Genomic DNA, 15,365 nt, shown 5'->3' with positions numbered 1-15,365 from the left:
AGTCAAGCCACCTCGTTTTAGGTCTTCCTCTTTTCCTTCTGCCTTCCACGTTTCCTAGCATTATTGATTTTTCCAGAGAATCTTGTCTTCTCATGATGTGACCAAAGTATGATAGCTTTAGTCTCGTCATTTTAGCTTCTAAGGAGAATTCCAGCTTGATTTGATCTAGTACATTGCAGTATCCTAATTTAAATTTGATGAGGACATTCACCAGAATGGCCCAATCTGTTCTCCCCCAGAAAGTCCATGGCTAGTAAAAGGTACTTCTGGCCACAGCTGCTACCTGCTTATCCAGCAGTGGGCCAAGGCCACCACAAATTACAGACCTCTTCCTTTAAAAGGAATGCAACACCATCCAGAATGGATGACACCTTAAGTCTTTTAACAAAGACTGAGTAGTGGCTTGATGGTCTTCCCTGGACTAGTGATTTAATTACTGGAGAAGGTTGTGTTGTGTAGATAGCTTCAGGAACTCAGTTACTGTCCAGAAAGCTTGAGTCAATTATATTTGGCCAGGATGTGAATGAGCTGTAGAGGCTTTAAACAAAATGTCTTTAATCAATATGCTCCTGCAAGCGTTCCAGCAGTTGGGCTACTCCTATGTGAGTATCCAAGGAAATTCCTGCTATATCAGATGTCCCTTCTTTAATATCAAGCTGTATAATTTTATCCAGGCTTCTGGCTGTCAGTTCAGAGGTCCTGTTGATGTGCACAAATATAGAGGTTCCTTTGGAGTGGTAACTGTCAGTCTATGGAAAACAGGATACGTGGAATCTGACTTCCCCCCTTGCAGCAAGAAATCCAAGTTCTCTTGAGTCAAGGTTTTTTATTGAGAAAGCAAATTATAGCGTATATATGTCCATAGAATACACAGAAGCAATAATAGCATCTGGCTGTACACAGATGAATGATGTAAAGAATGCTTGCTACACAGTTCCAACTCTTCCCTGTAAGCCCCCCACCCTCAGTGCCCAACCAGCTGGGCATAGTCTGTGGGAGCAGAGGAAGGAATCGTCCCAAGGCCGCTGTGGCGAGCCATCCAAGATAAGCGTGCTGTCTTCCCAGGAGCTGGATGGCCTGTGAAAAGAATCTACACACAAATACATAGGTGGATTGCAGAACTAGTGAAGATGGAGGGACTGTGGGCAACAGACCTGACAGTAACCTTGCTAGCAACATAGTGAGAGCTGTGATAAGGAGATCTCAGCCACTTTGGTGAGGTGACCGACATTCTCCTTCTTTGGGGTCCCCTTCTGCATGGGCCAATTTTGCCAGTTAAATTCCCATACTTTAACCTTTTTTTTTCATGACCAACTGCACCAGATTTGCTGCTGAGTAGTCACTCCAGCTATTATGTGACTTTTCTGCAACATTCCTAGGAGCACTTATACCCTGAGTTTTTTAAAAAAATCTATTTTCCAATCTGCTGTTTCCCTGTGCACATTCTTTATCACATCTTTTAGCATCTTCTGCCCTTTACCACTCTCCGCCAGCCTACTTCATTGTGAGGGCCCATTGTAGTCTATCCAGCCACTCCCTCTCCTTCCTTTTCATTCCTCCCCCTCTCCTCTTTCCTCTCCTTTCCCCTCTCCACCTGTTGTTTTGTAATTTTTTTAAAAAATACAGCATAGGATCGATGTACAGATGAGTTGAGAAGGAGAAATCCAGGAAATGGATCGGTCCAGCATTCTATCAATGCTTCGATTCCTTGCATGTGGCCTGGGACGGCCATACAGGCCGTGGCCATCCCAGGAGCACTCCTGTGCTCCATAGGGGGATATGATTTAGCCCAGATAAGGCTAAATTCAGCCTGGATCAGACGTGAATTGGACTAGAACAGGCTGCTCCACCACAAGGGAGCACTCCCCCATCTGGCCCAAAATGGTCTGGCTCAGCCTGGAACAGGCTGCTGCCACATGGGAGAGCACTCCTCCACCGGGCAGCAGCCTGATCCTGGCCATTTTGGGCCCAATCCTGGCCATTTCGGGCCAGAATTGGGACCAAAATGGCCAAAAGAGGCCTAACATGGCCAGGATCGGGCGGCTGCTAGGTGAGGTAGTGTTCCCCTGCCCAGCAGGGGGGGACACTCCCCGTTTCTGAGTAAGGTGATTGAGCGGGCAGCAGAGAAACAGCTGCAGAACTTCCTGAAGGAGACCTTGGCTCTGGCTCCCTTCCAGTCCAGCTTCCGCCTGGGAAATAGGACCGAGACACTGCTGGTCGTCCTCACAGACCATCTCCATAGACATCGAGGTGGATTGGTGCTGCTGATTTTGTTAGATCTCTTGGCAACATTCAACACAGTTGATTACGATCTTTTGACCCACCACCTCGCCGATGTGGGAATACAGGGGATGGCACTACAGTGGCTTGTCTCTTTTCTCCATGGCCAGAGACAGAGAGTGGCGCTTGGGGAGGAATTGTCATCTTGCTATCCACTGGTATGTGGATAGGCAATACTCTCCCCACTGCTGTTTAACATCTATATGCACCCCTCGCCCAGTTGGTGCAGAGTTTCGGGCTTGGGTGTCATCAGTATGCTGATGACACCCAGCTATATCTGTTGATGGATGGATGGCCTGGATCAGCCCTGGCTGCCCTGGAGCATGCTTTCGGAGCCGTGGCTGGATGGTTGAGGCAGAGTCACCTGAAGTTGAACCCTTCAAAGATGGAGATCCTGTACATGAGCTGTGGGGACATGGATTTGGGATCCAGGCTCCCTACTCTCGATAGGGCAGTGCTTATACCAGTGACGAGGGTTAGGAGCCTAGGGGTGATCCTGGATGCCTCCTTAAAAATGGAGGCCCAGGTCACAGTGGTTGCCAGGTCTTCCTTCTTCCATCTTCCGCAGACCAGGCAGCTTGCTCCCTATCTTTCGACCCACGGGCTGTGACCTAACTACAGTGGTCCAAGCAATGGTCACCTCTAGGCTAGACTACTGTAATGCGCTCTACACAGGGCTTCACTTGAAACTGATCTGGCGATTGAAACTAGTCAAAAATGCAGCAGCGTGTGTCAATGCAGCAGCCAGAGTGCCTTCTTATGCACATATAACACCAGTATTGCGCCAGCTGCATTGGCTACCAGTGGAGTACCAAATCAGATTCAAGGTTTTGGTATTGACCTATAAAGCCTTGTGCAGACTGGGAACAACTTATCTGCTGGACCGCCTCTCCCTATATGAGCCCCAGGGGATGCTCCAATCCAGCGATAAACAGCTGTTAACAATCCCTGGCCCCAAGGAGGCCCGCCTGGAATCAACCAGAGCCAGGGCCTTCTCGGTCCTGGCCCCAGCCTGGTGGAACACTCTGTCACAAGAGTCTAGGGACCGGCCGGATGTGTTATCTTTCCACCAGGCCTGTAAGACAGAGCTGTTCCACCAGGCATACAGTTGACGCTGGCTAGGGCCTCCCTGCTGGCTGAATTGAGGAAAATCTGCCATCCCTGTCAAATGTATTCTCCACCCAGCCTCTCTGTTAAACATCTGTGGAGAGGACTGGGTGGTGGATTCTTTTTTGAGAAGTGCTGCCACACTGTTTTAAATATTTATAATACTTGTGATTTTAATTTCTGTTTTAAAGTGTGTATATATATATATATCTTCATGTTTTATATTGTATGTAATCCACCCTGAGCCTGCTATTGTGGAGAGGGCGGAATATAAATCAAATTAATTAATTAAATAAATTATCCTGGCTGTTTTAGCCCCGATGCAGGCCCTAAATAGGCCCAAAATGGCACCAAAATGGCCCGGATCAGGGCAGAACCAGCCTGGAATGGTCACCTGCTGGGTGGGGGAACCCTTCCTTGCCCAGCACCAGCCCAATCCTGGGTGTTTCAGCCCCAATCCAGGCTGCTTTGGTTCCTAAATCGGCCCAAAATGGCCAAAACGGCACCGAAATGGCCTAGATCAGAGCCAAAATGGCCAGGATCGGGCCGATGCAGGGTGGGGGAAACCTCCCCCAACCAGCAGTGGCCCAATCCAGGTTGTTTGGGGCCTGATCTGTGCCCAAAGAGGCCCCAAATGGCCAAAACAGGCCATTTTAAAAATACCCACATGACACCAGTCACACGGGTATTTTAAAGAGCTGCCAGAACACTGTTCCAGGGCCTTCCGGTTCAGAAAAAGCCCTGGTGATGTCACTGATGTTAGTGACAAAAGCACTAGCACTCAACAATCCTGATATATTTTGACATGGTGCAGACTATAAAGAACGGCACCACATTGACCAAAGTAAAGAGGTGGGGAAGGGTTCAGACAAGCTGATTCCATTCTTTTCAGCTTTACTTCTGGGATAACAAGGAGCTATGTTCCTGGCATAGGAGGGGCTAGAAGAGTGCTCTACTGCCAACCAGTGCAGCACAGCAATTTTTTTTTAAAATCCTGCTTTATAATAGTGCCAATAAGTTACCTTTAAGCTTTGCTTTTGCCTGTTGATGCCATGTTTCTCTGCACTTCGTAGTTGCATTCTCATGATAAGGGGAAAATCCTTCCTTTTGACTCTCAGGAGGAGTTGCCTGACTGACCAAACTTTGTGTTCAGCTTTGGTCGTTGAATTCCATAAACAAAAAACCCAGAAAGAATTGTAGAGCTCTTTCCAGGTTTCAAAATTAAGAGTGAAGTGCTGCCAATAAAGGCCTTAATCTCTGTATCAAATTTCTTGTCACAGTGAACCTGCTGTCATAGTGTCTCTCTACATGAGACACATGGGTGCAGATTTATCAAGTGTCGGGAGATGCAGTGTTAGCTAGGAAACATAGTTTTGAAAGACCGTTCTGGCAGAGATCGCTCTGGAGGGGATGAATTCTTTCACAGCCCTCTGCCACCTCTGGAGTGCCAGACTGTCTCCCCTTCCAGAGCTTTTACCCTGCCACCCTCACTGCTTAAAACTTTGAATTAGCCGAGCAGCAGCCAAAGGGCTCTATTGAGCAACTTGGTACACATGCCTGGGTCCTCCTTGGTGCAGCTCTCCTTTAATAATTGATAATTATTTCAAATTTTCACCCTAATTTGCATAACATGAGCCCTTTGCAGCAGTGTCCCTCTCAAACACATATATGTGCCTGCCCTCATTTCTTTTCAATGGGTGATTCCGCACGAATGGTTTTCCCTGCTTCAGCTTCTAAATGACCTTGATTTTTTCTTGTGTTTCCACACGTGGGAAGGCAATCCTAGCAGCAGATTCGAAGTCACTGCACGTTTTGTCCGTTTTTTTTCCATCCTGCTTTCCCCCGACTTATTTGTCCATGCGCAGCAGATTAGGGATTTTAATCATGCAGAATTCTTTATCCGATGTTCTCCCCACCCTTGCCCTTTTCTCTCGCCCTTCGAATCAACTTAATTTGATTGACCAATCGTGTTTTCTAAGCTACACCCACTACCCTTTCCCTTCCCCTCTTTTTTTTTAAAAAAAGATGTAAAAAAACGTTGCAACGTTTCTACAAATCTATGCAGAAACGTATCCTGTATCACATAACAACAGCTGACCAATAACGGGTCCATTTTACAACACGCCAAATTTGTTAATTGTTGCTTGCTGACAGCTGACAGCTTCTGAGGTAGAGTGAAAGTGTGATGGAGGGATTTCAGCGTTCAACTAGTGGTCTAGGCACTTCATGGAGGGAGAAAGTGACCGTCCTCAACACAACACCTATCACTAAACCACACTGCTCATGAAGAAAGCAGGAAAGATAGATGCGGGGTCATTGGTAACAATTTTCCCACCAAATGTCAATAGCCAATACTCTTCCACAATATCGGGGGGAAGTGCTCTGGCCTATCCAATATGTTTATTTGATGCAACGTTTATGTGTAACAACATTTTTTGGGGGAATTTTTTTTTAAAAAATGAAGGTGTGCATCATTCGACACTTCCCCCGGAAAAAGCGATAAGGAATCAATTTTTATCCTGTCAAAAATTCCGCATGATGGACTTTGAGCCAATGAAATATGCGAAACAAAAGCCTAATGTGGAATCGGGGAGAAGTGGATTCGTAGGACTCCACTGCGGCATGACTGCTCAGAAAGTCCGATCAAAATTGATCATGCGGAATCCCCCACAGTGCATAAGAGAGCTCAGAAAGAGAGGGATAGATCTTTGGTTTCCTTCACAGAAAGGGAAGCAGAGGGAAGATGACCCATTCTTTTCTCTATTTTTTGCTAGTAAAAGTGGGAGACTGGACAGGTTGCCCAACCACCCTTTCTGACTAAAACTGTTAAACCAGAGTTGAACGAAGAGGAGAAGTTGAGTTAAAAACAAAGTAAAGTTTGATGGAGAATAAAAAATCTAACCCCGGAAAAAGCGATAAGGAATCAATTTTTATCCTGTCAAAAATTCCGCATGATGGACTTTGAGCCAATGAAATATGCGAAACAAAAGCCTAATGTGGAATCGGGGAGAAGTGGATTCGTAGGACTCCACTGCGGCATGACTGCTCAGAAAGTCCGATCAAAATTGATCATGCGGAATCCCCCACAGTGCATGAGAGAGCTCAGAAAGAGAGGGATAGATCTTTGGTTTCCGTCACAGAAAGGGAAGCAGAGGGAAGATGACCCATTCTTTTCTCTATTTTTTGCTAGTAAAAGTGGGAGACTGGACAGGTTGCCCAATCACCCTTTCTGACTAAAACTGTTAAACCAGAGTTGAACGAAGAGGAGAAGTTGAGTTAAAAACAAAGTAAAGTTTGATGGAGAATAAAAAATCTAACCAGATTGGTCCTCCCGTGTGGAATACTGATCTGGAAAGATTACTGAGACCATGCTAAGGCCCTTCTCTCTTGTTCTTTGACCCTAGGTTATCAGTGTTAATCAGAAGAGCCTTGAAAAGACAGAAATCTTCTTGGGCAGGGTAAAGTTCTTTGTGGTGCTTATTGACTCATTATCTTCAGAGGACTTATTTGATCACAGTGGTGGTAGCTAAGCAAAGAGTAGCAGTTGCAGAAGGGCACTATTGAGGATGCCTGGATCCTCCTCGGTGCTGCTCTCTTTTAATAATTGTCTTTTATATCCCACTTCCACCCTAATCTGCATAACATGAGCCTTTGTGGCAGCTGGGGACTTGAAGACTGGAGGAGACCCCTCCTCAAAATAGCATGTGCACATCACATGGGTGTTGGTTGCTTGCTGGACTTTCCTTGCATAATGCATAAAAGTGCACAGAAAGTGATTGGCAAGGTGATGTCAGTGGTGCTGTGCCATCTGCTGTTGCCCTCCCCAGTGCAAAGCACGGCTTTTGTGAAATGGAGCCACTCAATGCCAATGTCATTGCCTGGGAGGTGCCAAAGACAAAATACACATATGCATAACATGCACATTCTCCTTCTTGCCAACAGTTTCAGCCTGTTTGTTCAGTTTTGCATACCTCTAAAATGTACACTTGAAAACACATGCTCCTACACACACAAATGGAGCTATATCATCATCACCTTTCCTTTCTCCTTTCCTGTCCCAATAGTAGCTTTTTTACAGATATACAATACAGAATTGAGGAGTCTGGATTCTAGTAGTGCCATGGAAACAATACTTTGAGGTAGAAATGAATGTTTTCCTGGGAGAAAAATGGACCCATGATATGATCTCTGCTAAAGTTATCTAATAATAATACTAATGTATGCTCAAGGCAGAAAGAACACCACTGTCATGTTTATAGAGGGCTGGTCAGAAAGGAGAAAAAATAATTATCCTATAACCCTCCCCCTCCCATTTACACAAATTGAAAAACATTGGACAAACCTTACTATTTCCGCCTAAATACCCAACAATTTTTTTTCAATTAGAAATATGTATCATGTAAGTCTACAAACTATAAAAAATAAACATAGAAGTAATTCTATCACAGAAGATACTTATCATTGTTTATCTTGAAGTAATTAACCATTACAGAGGTCTCATAGCTATTTCAGTTAGAGTCTGGATTGTAGGGGAGTATTGGAACGAAAGTGTGATATGTCATGATAGTCCTTTGCAATAGCCATATATTTCTCCCTCTCCCCTCCAACTGAGCTTATACAAGTGTCCACATGAATTATGTCAAATAATAATCAGGGCCAAAGAGTTACAGAGCTGTGTAAAATCAAAAAGAGTCCAGTAGCACCTTTAAGACTAACCAATTTTATTGTAGCATAAGCTTTCGAGAATCAAGTTCTCTTCGATGTATTGTCGAAGGCTTTCACGGCCGGAGAACGATGGTTGTTGTGGGTTTTCCGGGCTGTATTGCCGTGGTCTTGGCAAGTCTTCCATCAAAGACTTAAAGGTCGCTGTGGTTCAACAGAAACCTTTCAAAAACAAAATCCAACGGGAGGCTGCTGAATTGGAATTCATATGCAAATTTGACTCTGTCAAGCTAGGACTGAATAGAGACTATGAATGGTTATCACATTATCACAGGTAACAGATTTCCTTTACAGCGGCATGGTCTGGGGGAGCCCAGTGGCGCCTGGTATGGGCTTTTGGGGACCACAGTTCTCTTTGTCAGATGCATCTGGCAGGGAGAGCTGTGGTTATCGAAGGCTTATACTACATAGGAATTGGATGCTTATACTGCTGCAAACTAACACGGCAAACTGACTCCACACCAAAAGGAGATGTTTACATTTACTAGCAAAGGAATGTTTTGGTTGCCTCCCCGCTAATTGCATCTTGTCCCTTTCTGATATATGTCCCCTTCTCTCCCCTCTCCCTCCTCCTCTTCTGTATTTGACCAGTTTGTATCATGCATCTGACGAAGAGAACTTGATTCTCGAAAGCTTATGCTACAATAAAATTGGTTAGTCTTAAAGGTGCTACTGGACTCTTTTTGATTTTTCTACTACAGACTAACACGGCTAACTCCTCTAGAGCTGTGTAAAGGCTGCTACTTAAAGAAACAATAAATAACCAGCAGAACATTTGACACCCTCATTAGTATTAACCTCTCTGACTGAAAAAGAATTTTTGGACTCGGTATATGCATCCTCAAAAAAGTCTGGGATTCTGAGTAGAATTTAAGACTGCAATCCCAAAAACATTTATGGAAAAGTAAACACTGCAATCCAAAGTAGAATTTCACTCCTTTAAATTTATCAGAGTCAATGGGCATGGAAGGATGTAACTCTGTTTAGGTCTGCACAGTACACTCCACTCAATTCAGTTGGATTAACTTCTGAGTAAATATACTAGGATCTATCTGCAAAATAATACAGAGATAAGGCAAAAGAAATTCTCAGATTCACTTGGTCATCTTGGACCATAATTTGTTTTTCAACCACCATACAGAGAAAGCCACTAGTACTACCAAATTTGTTTGATTGCTTATTGAAGTTTGAGCAGAAGCATATTTTTAACATATTTTCATCATAATTCTATTCTGTTCCAGCTGGTTTCTCTATTATCTGTCTATCTGTCTGTCTATCTGTCTGTCTTTCGTATTATGAGTGAGTTCCCTCAGGGGCTCATACCAAGTGTCCCATTGAGATCTGTAATGATATTGCTGTGAATGTTGTCTGATAATACTTGGGGGGGGGGGGGGTAATGACCCAGGTCGCTTCCACACGTCCTTAATGAGACAGCCCGCCAATAGAACTCTGGAGGGTTATCTCATTCATTACACAAGTCATCGTTTCCCATGCACGAGCAGGTCATAATGATCCCAGTTTTTGAGCATTTTTTGTAAGACCTGTTTTGGGCCATATTTATTTTTGATGCTGCTTTTCTGTGCAATTATCTACCGTATCAATGCATGTGGAGGCTTTTGTGTGCTTTTGAAGAGTCCTCCTACAAATCTCCAATCCCTCCTCTTACCATTACCAGTCCCACACATTTGTCTGGCTTGCATGAACGATTGTATAATTCCCCCCCTTTAAAAAAAATTAAATGGTCATAGTGTTATTACGATGTATACAAAAGGAATCAAACTGCAGTGCTTGTTACGTTGTATCACTCAGCAATCAGACTATCAGTCTAGGAACAACATCGAGAACTGAATGCCATTTCTGATTTTATTTTAAACTAGCAATAAGGCCTGTTGTTTGGGAAAATACAACGGGCACTAGCAGCACTTCCAGAAAAAACTGAATCTGAATCCTAAAATGATACGGGAACCTGAATGCCATCAAATACCAGTATTTATGCCCTTCTGGAAATGTGAATTAAAAAATTGCAACTTTTTTTCCGGTGCACCACTAATGTGAGAAATTTTTATTTGATTTAATAATCACAGGAAATGTCCCAATATTAGCTACTTCTCACTTTTTTCACAATTAATGGTATAATTCAGTTTTTTGGAGTTACATTATCACTACCAGATGGTCTCTTCTACTGTGATGCCTCACTTGTAGAACTCCGTCTGCACACCTGCTTACCTGCCACTTAGTTAGGCTTTGTCAGGCTGAAATCTTTCTGCCACTCTGACTTCAGGTGGGTTTTATTTTATCTTAGACTTTAATTTCAGATTTTAATTTATTGCCTATGTTAAATAGACAGTATTGTTTCTGGGAGCTACTTCATAAGCTGCTAGCTAAGAAGCACAGCATAACATTTCAAATAGATAAAATAATTTGATTACGTGGTAATTTAAATTCTAGCGAAAATTTGCTTGAGCTGAAATTGACCATACAATCCAGATTCTACATAAGATTTGAACCAAGGATCTCCCAGATCCAATTCCAAGTACTTTTTGGTCTTGAATAATGAATATACCCAACACACGTGTAAACAATACTATCTATTCTATGTTAAGATGCAGCAAACTTGCATCTTTTTTCCTAGTCTTTCAAAAGCCCAACTCTGTGGAGAGCTCTGGAAAGATATAACCTTTGCTTCTGCTCCTGGACAGCCAGCTGCAGGCTGCTGCTTGAAAGATCATGGAGGACTCGTCCCTCAGTAAGATGAAAAATGGCACTCTTGAGTCAGTTTTCCAAAGCTGCCATGCTGGTCAAGCTCTCTCTGTTTTCCTTAGCAACTCATATACAAATTTGATGAAGTAGGAAGTTGAACCTCAGGTCACTGGAAATCCAATCATTTCCCTCCTTGTTTTTACTTCTCATTAAGGGGAGGTATAACTTTATCTCAGATGACAGTCTTTTCACTTTTTATCTGAAATGATCCCTTCCTAACACTAAGCAGATCACATATGGCCTCTGCCAACTACTCTACAAACGTTTTGTGCCTTTTAATAAAAAACAAAATGAATGTTTGTTTTTCCTTTCAGTTTTGCCCAAACCATCTCCATGATTAACCTAACTAAGTGGCAGGTAAGCAGGTGTGCAGACGGAGTTCTACAAGTGAGGCATCACAGTAGAAGAGACCATCTGGTAGTGATAATGTAACTCCAAAAAACTGAATTATACCATTAATTGTGAAAAAAGTGAGAAGTAGCTAATATTGGGACATTTCCTGTGATTATTAAACCAAATAAAACTTTCTCACATTAGTGGTGCACTGGAAAAAAAAGTTGCAATTTTTAAATTCACATTTCCAGAAGGGCATAAAAGGAAGCGGCTGACTCACCAGCAAGCTGAGTTGTCACCTGGGGCCGGACGGAGTGGAGTAAGGACGAAGAGCGGAGGCGGAGCGTTCATCCCACGAGGATCCAACTGCATGGTCAGCGCCATTGCTGCCCGAGCATCTGCAGGAGCAACATGCAGGTGAGCGGGTAGATGCTCGGGTGGGACTCATTTCTGTCCCACTGCCAGGTGGGGGTGGGGGTCGAGCCTCAGGGTTCCCCCTCTCCCATTCTTCTCAGAGGGGCTGTTGCCTCTCTGGTGAGGGGGGGGTTGGGGGAGCTGGGGGCGTCTGCCCCTGCCCCCCTTCACACGGGCCCCGTGGCAGCCCCCTCAGCCTCGCGGGCCTGGGGGTGGTCAGGAGCAGCAGGCCCCGATCCTGGGCCCCTCGGCCCCCAGCGGGCTTCACCTCGAGACGGGGGTGGGAAAGCGGGGCCCCTCCTTCCTCCCTGGCGGCGGTTGCTGCCGCAGAACCGCAGCAGGGCCACATCCGGCCACACCGCGGCCTACGGCCTCTACGGGGGGCCTTCTTCACCCGCCCAGTTGCTGCGCCGTGGCCTTTGGCCCGGCGGGGCAATCAGCGAGGGTGGCGCCGGGTGAGGCCGGGGGCCTTCCTGGCCGTTCTCCTCCCAGGTGGCTGGGCCTGGGTGGCTGGATTTCGTACGTGAGCCTTTGGGTCACCACAGATGCACACAATCTCAAGTGCGCGGGACATGCTGGGCGTGGTGGCGGCCAAGAGCGATAAGGAGGTGCAGGCAGGGCGCGTGGCGGGACCATTTGACATACACCTGTGAACAACCGGAGAGTGTCCCCGTGGGGGGGGGTCCCCGGGTAAGTATGCCACGCATCATGTGACCACGCGGTAAACCTGGTGTGGGCACAGCCGGAGTGCATGGATGGCCAAGGGCAATATCCAATCTGCCTCTCAGCTGCTGCCGGTCCACCCAGAGGCTGGGGCCTCCTGGGGGTTCAAATTCCAAGACACATAGGTGGACAAGGCCACGCCATGGGCTGCATGGTGGCAATCCTCGAGTGGGCGCTGAAAGACCTGGCATGCCCCTCACTCATCTTTCATTGCCAGAGGCAACAATCAAGCGGTGGCACGAGTCGTGAATAGGCAGGCATCACGCTCAGAGCGAATTATGCGCCTGGTGCGCAGGTTGGTTCTTCAGTGTTTGCGGAACAACATAGTGTTGGAGCTCGTCATATAACCGGAATGGACAACACCATAGCGGACGCCCTTTCTCGCTTTCAGGAGGACAGGTTTCTAGGGAAAGCACCAGGCACAGAGCAACACCCGGATCCCTTCCTGGAGGAGCGTTGAAGCCTGGGAGCACCAGATATGGCAGGGAGGGCTGAATTCACTGGTGACTATGGCCAGGTGGGCCTACAGGGCCGCGATCATGGCTTTCACGACACTCCTCTTGGATAGGCCCAGCCGGGCAGGAGGGGATGTGCCAGCAGATGCCCTGTTGGAATATCTGGCGCCGATGGCGAGGCCAGATATGCACCTAAGATCAGCAAGTTGCACGCAGTGGCTAGCTAGTTCCTTTGCAAGGTGGCGGGGAGGGCAGACCCAACAGGCAGCTTCTTGGCCCGCAGGGCCATGGCAGGTAGGACCTGCCGGAAGCTACCTCGCAAGGACGCCTGGTGGCCCATCACAGTGGACGTCTTGCAGGTCATGTTGAAACAGCTGGGCGGGGTATGCCATTCACCCTTCAAAGGCACGCTGTTGAGGTGGCCTTCAGCCTCATGCCCTACGGGGCCTTCCATGTTAGCGAATGGGCGGCGGCCTCATTCAGGGATCAGTCCAACAGGGCGTCAGTGCAGGCAGACATCTCGAGCTAGGGTGCACTTCAAAGCAGGGCCCGGCAGTCCAAGTACGATCAGCTGGGGCGCGGAGCGATGGCGGCTCCATACGATGGAGCGGGGGGGCCCTTGCCCAGTGCGGGCATCAGGGCATACCTGGACAGGCACCCGGCCATCACAGGCCAGCTGGCCACTCATGGGGTACCAATTCGCAGCGTCATGAGAGCCAGCATACGGGTGGCGGGCTCCCCGCCAGGTGCATATGGGTCCCACTCATTTCGCATGGAGCGGTAACCACGGCAGCTGAGATGGGCCTGTCCACTGGCATGATAAGGCGTGAGGGCAGGTAGCTGGCTAGAGCCTATCTGGGTGATGGCAGGAAGGAGAGTACTAACGTTATGTGATTCAGTTGCAGGCACGGCACCCCTACCGCGAAGAGGCTGCATGAAGGCTGGATGACTGGAGTGACAGCGAGAGCAGCGCAGGCGGGGGGATGAGAGAGGCCCCCTGGAGGGCCCTGGGCCCTGGCAGAGATCACCAGAGCCGTTGTGCCAGTCGCCTTCGGGGGCCAGGGAGGAATTTTTCCCGCAAGGGGCCAGATTGGCCGAGGCCACTTGGGGTTCGTGCCTCCCTCTGATCATCGAAGTCGGGCCCCCCCGGGGGTAAGGGGTGGCTCCATCTTTCTGGTTACAGCAGCTGGAGAGTTGGCGGGGAGGCGGGCCCCTGGCCAGCCTCCAGTGGCAGTTTTTGAGGCATTGGGCTGGATCCCAACAGGGTGAGCGGGCCTGCGAGCTGCTCACCCTGACAGATCTGGAGGCAAGGGTCGCCAGGCGGAGCCAGCGATGGGACGGCATGTGCCGAGGTGCCAGCAGGAGGCTGGCGGGTGATGCATCGGTTCGGCAGTGAGGCCTACGATGCCAACGGGGATCCAGCCCAGATGCCAGGCCAATGCTCCATATATAGCTGTAATCAATAAAGTTGTGGCCATTTTCTAACCCATGCAAGTGTGTGGTGTGTTTACTTAGCTGCAACGCAGTCCGACATAGCCCCTAGGTGGCAAAAGGAAGCGGCTGACTCACCAGCAAGCTGAGTTGTCACCTGGGGCCGGACGGAGTGGAGGTGGGATGAAGAGCAGAGGCGGAGCCTCCATGCCGCGAGGATCCAACTGCATGGTCAGTGCCATTGCTGCTCGAGCATCTGCAGGAGCAACATGCACCCTCCCACCCTCCGCATTTTCAGAGCTTTTGAGGGGGCTCTGTCACAACTTTATGGGTTGGCGGTTTTTGAGGCATTGGGCTGGATCCCAACAGGGTGAGCGGGCCTGCGAGCTGCTCACCTTGACGGATCTGGAGGCAAGGGTTGCCAGGCGGAGCCGGCGACAGGACGGCATGTGCCGAGGTGCCAGCAGGAGGCTGGCGGGTGATGCGTTGGTTTGGCAGTGAGGCCTACGATGCCAACGGGGATCCAGCCCAGATGCCAGGTCAATGCTCCATATATAGCTGTAATCAATAAAGTTGTGGCCATTTTCTAACCCACGCAAGTGTCTCGTGTGTTTACTTAGCTGCAACGCAGTCCGACATAGCCCCTAGGTGGCAAATACTGGTATTTGATGGCATTCAGGTTCCCGTATCATTTTAGGATTCGGATTCAGTTTTTTCTAGAAGTGCTGCTAGTGCCCGTTGTATTTTCCCAAACAACAGGCCTTATTGCTAGTTTAAAATAAAATCAGAAATGGCATTCAGTTCTCAATGTTGTTCCTAGACTGATAGTCTGATTGCTGAGTGATACAACGTAACAAGCACTGCAGTTTGATTCCTTTTGTATACATCGTAATAACACTATGACCATTTAATTTTTTTTTAAGGTGGGGGGAAATATACAATCGTTCATGCAAGCCAGACGAATGTGTGGGAGGGGTGATGGTAAGAGGAGGGATTGGAGATTTGTAGGAGGACTCTTCAAAAGCACACAAAAGCCTCCACATGCATTGATACAGTAGATAATTGCACAGAAAAAGCAGCATCAAAAATAAATACGGCGCAAAACAGGTCTCACAAAAAATGCTCAAAAAAACGATGACT

The sequence above is a fragment of the Eublepharis macularius genome, chromosome 5 (genome assembly GCF_028583425.1).
Source record: "Eublepharis macularius isolate TG4126 chromosome 5, MPM_Emac_v1.0, whole genome shotgun sequence".
Classification (NCBI taxonomy): Eukaryota; Metazoa; Chordata; class Lepidosauria; order Squamata; family Eublepharidae; genus Eublepharis; species Eublepharis macularius.
This window is presented reverse-complemented; position numbering follows the sequence as displayed.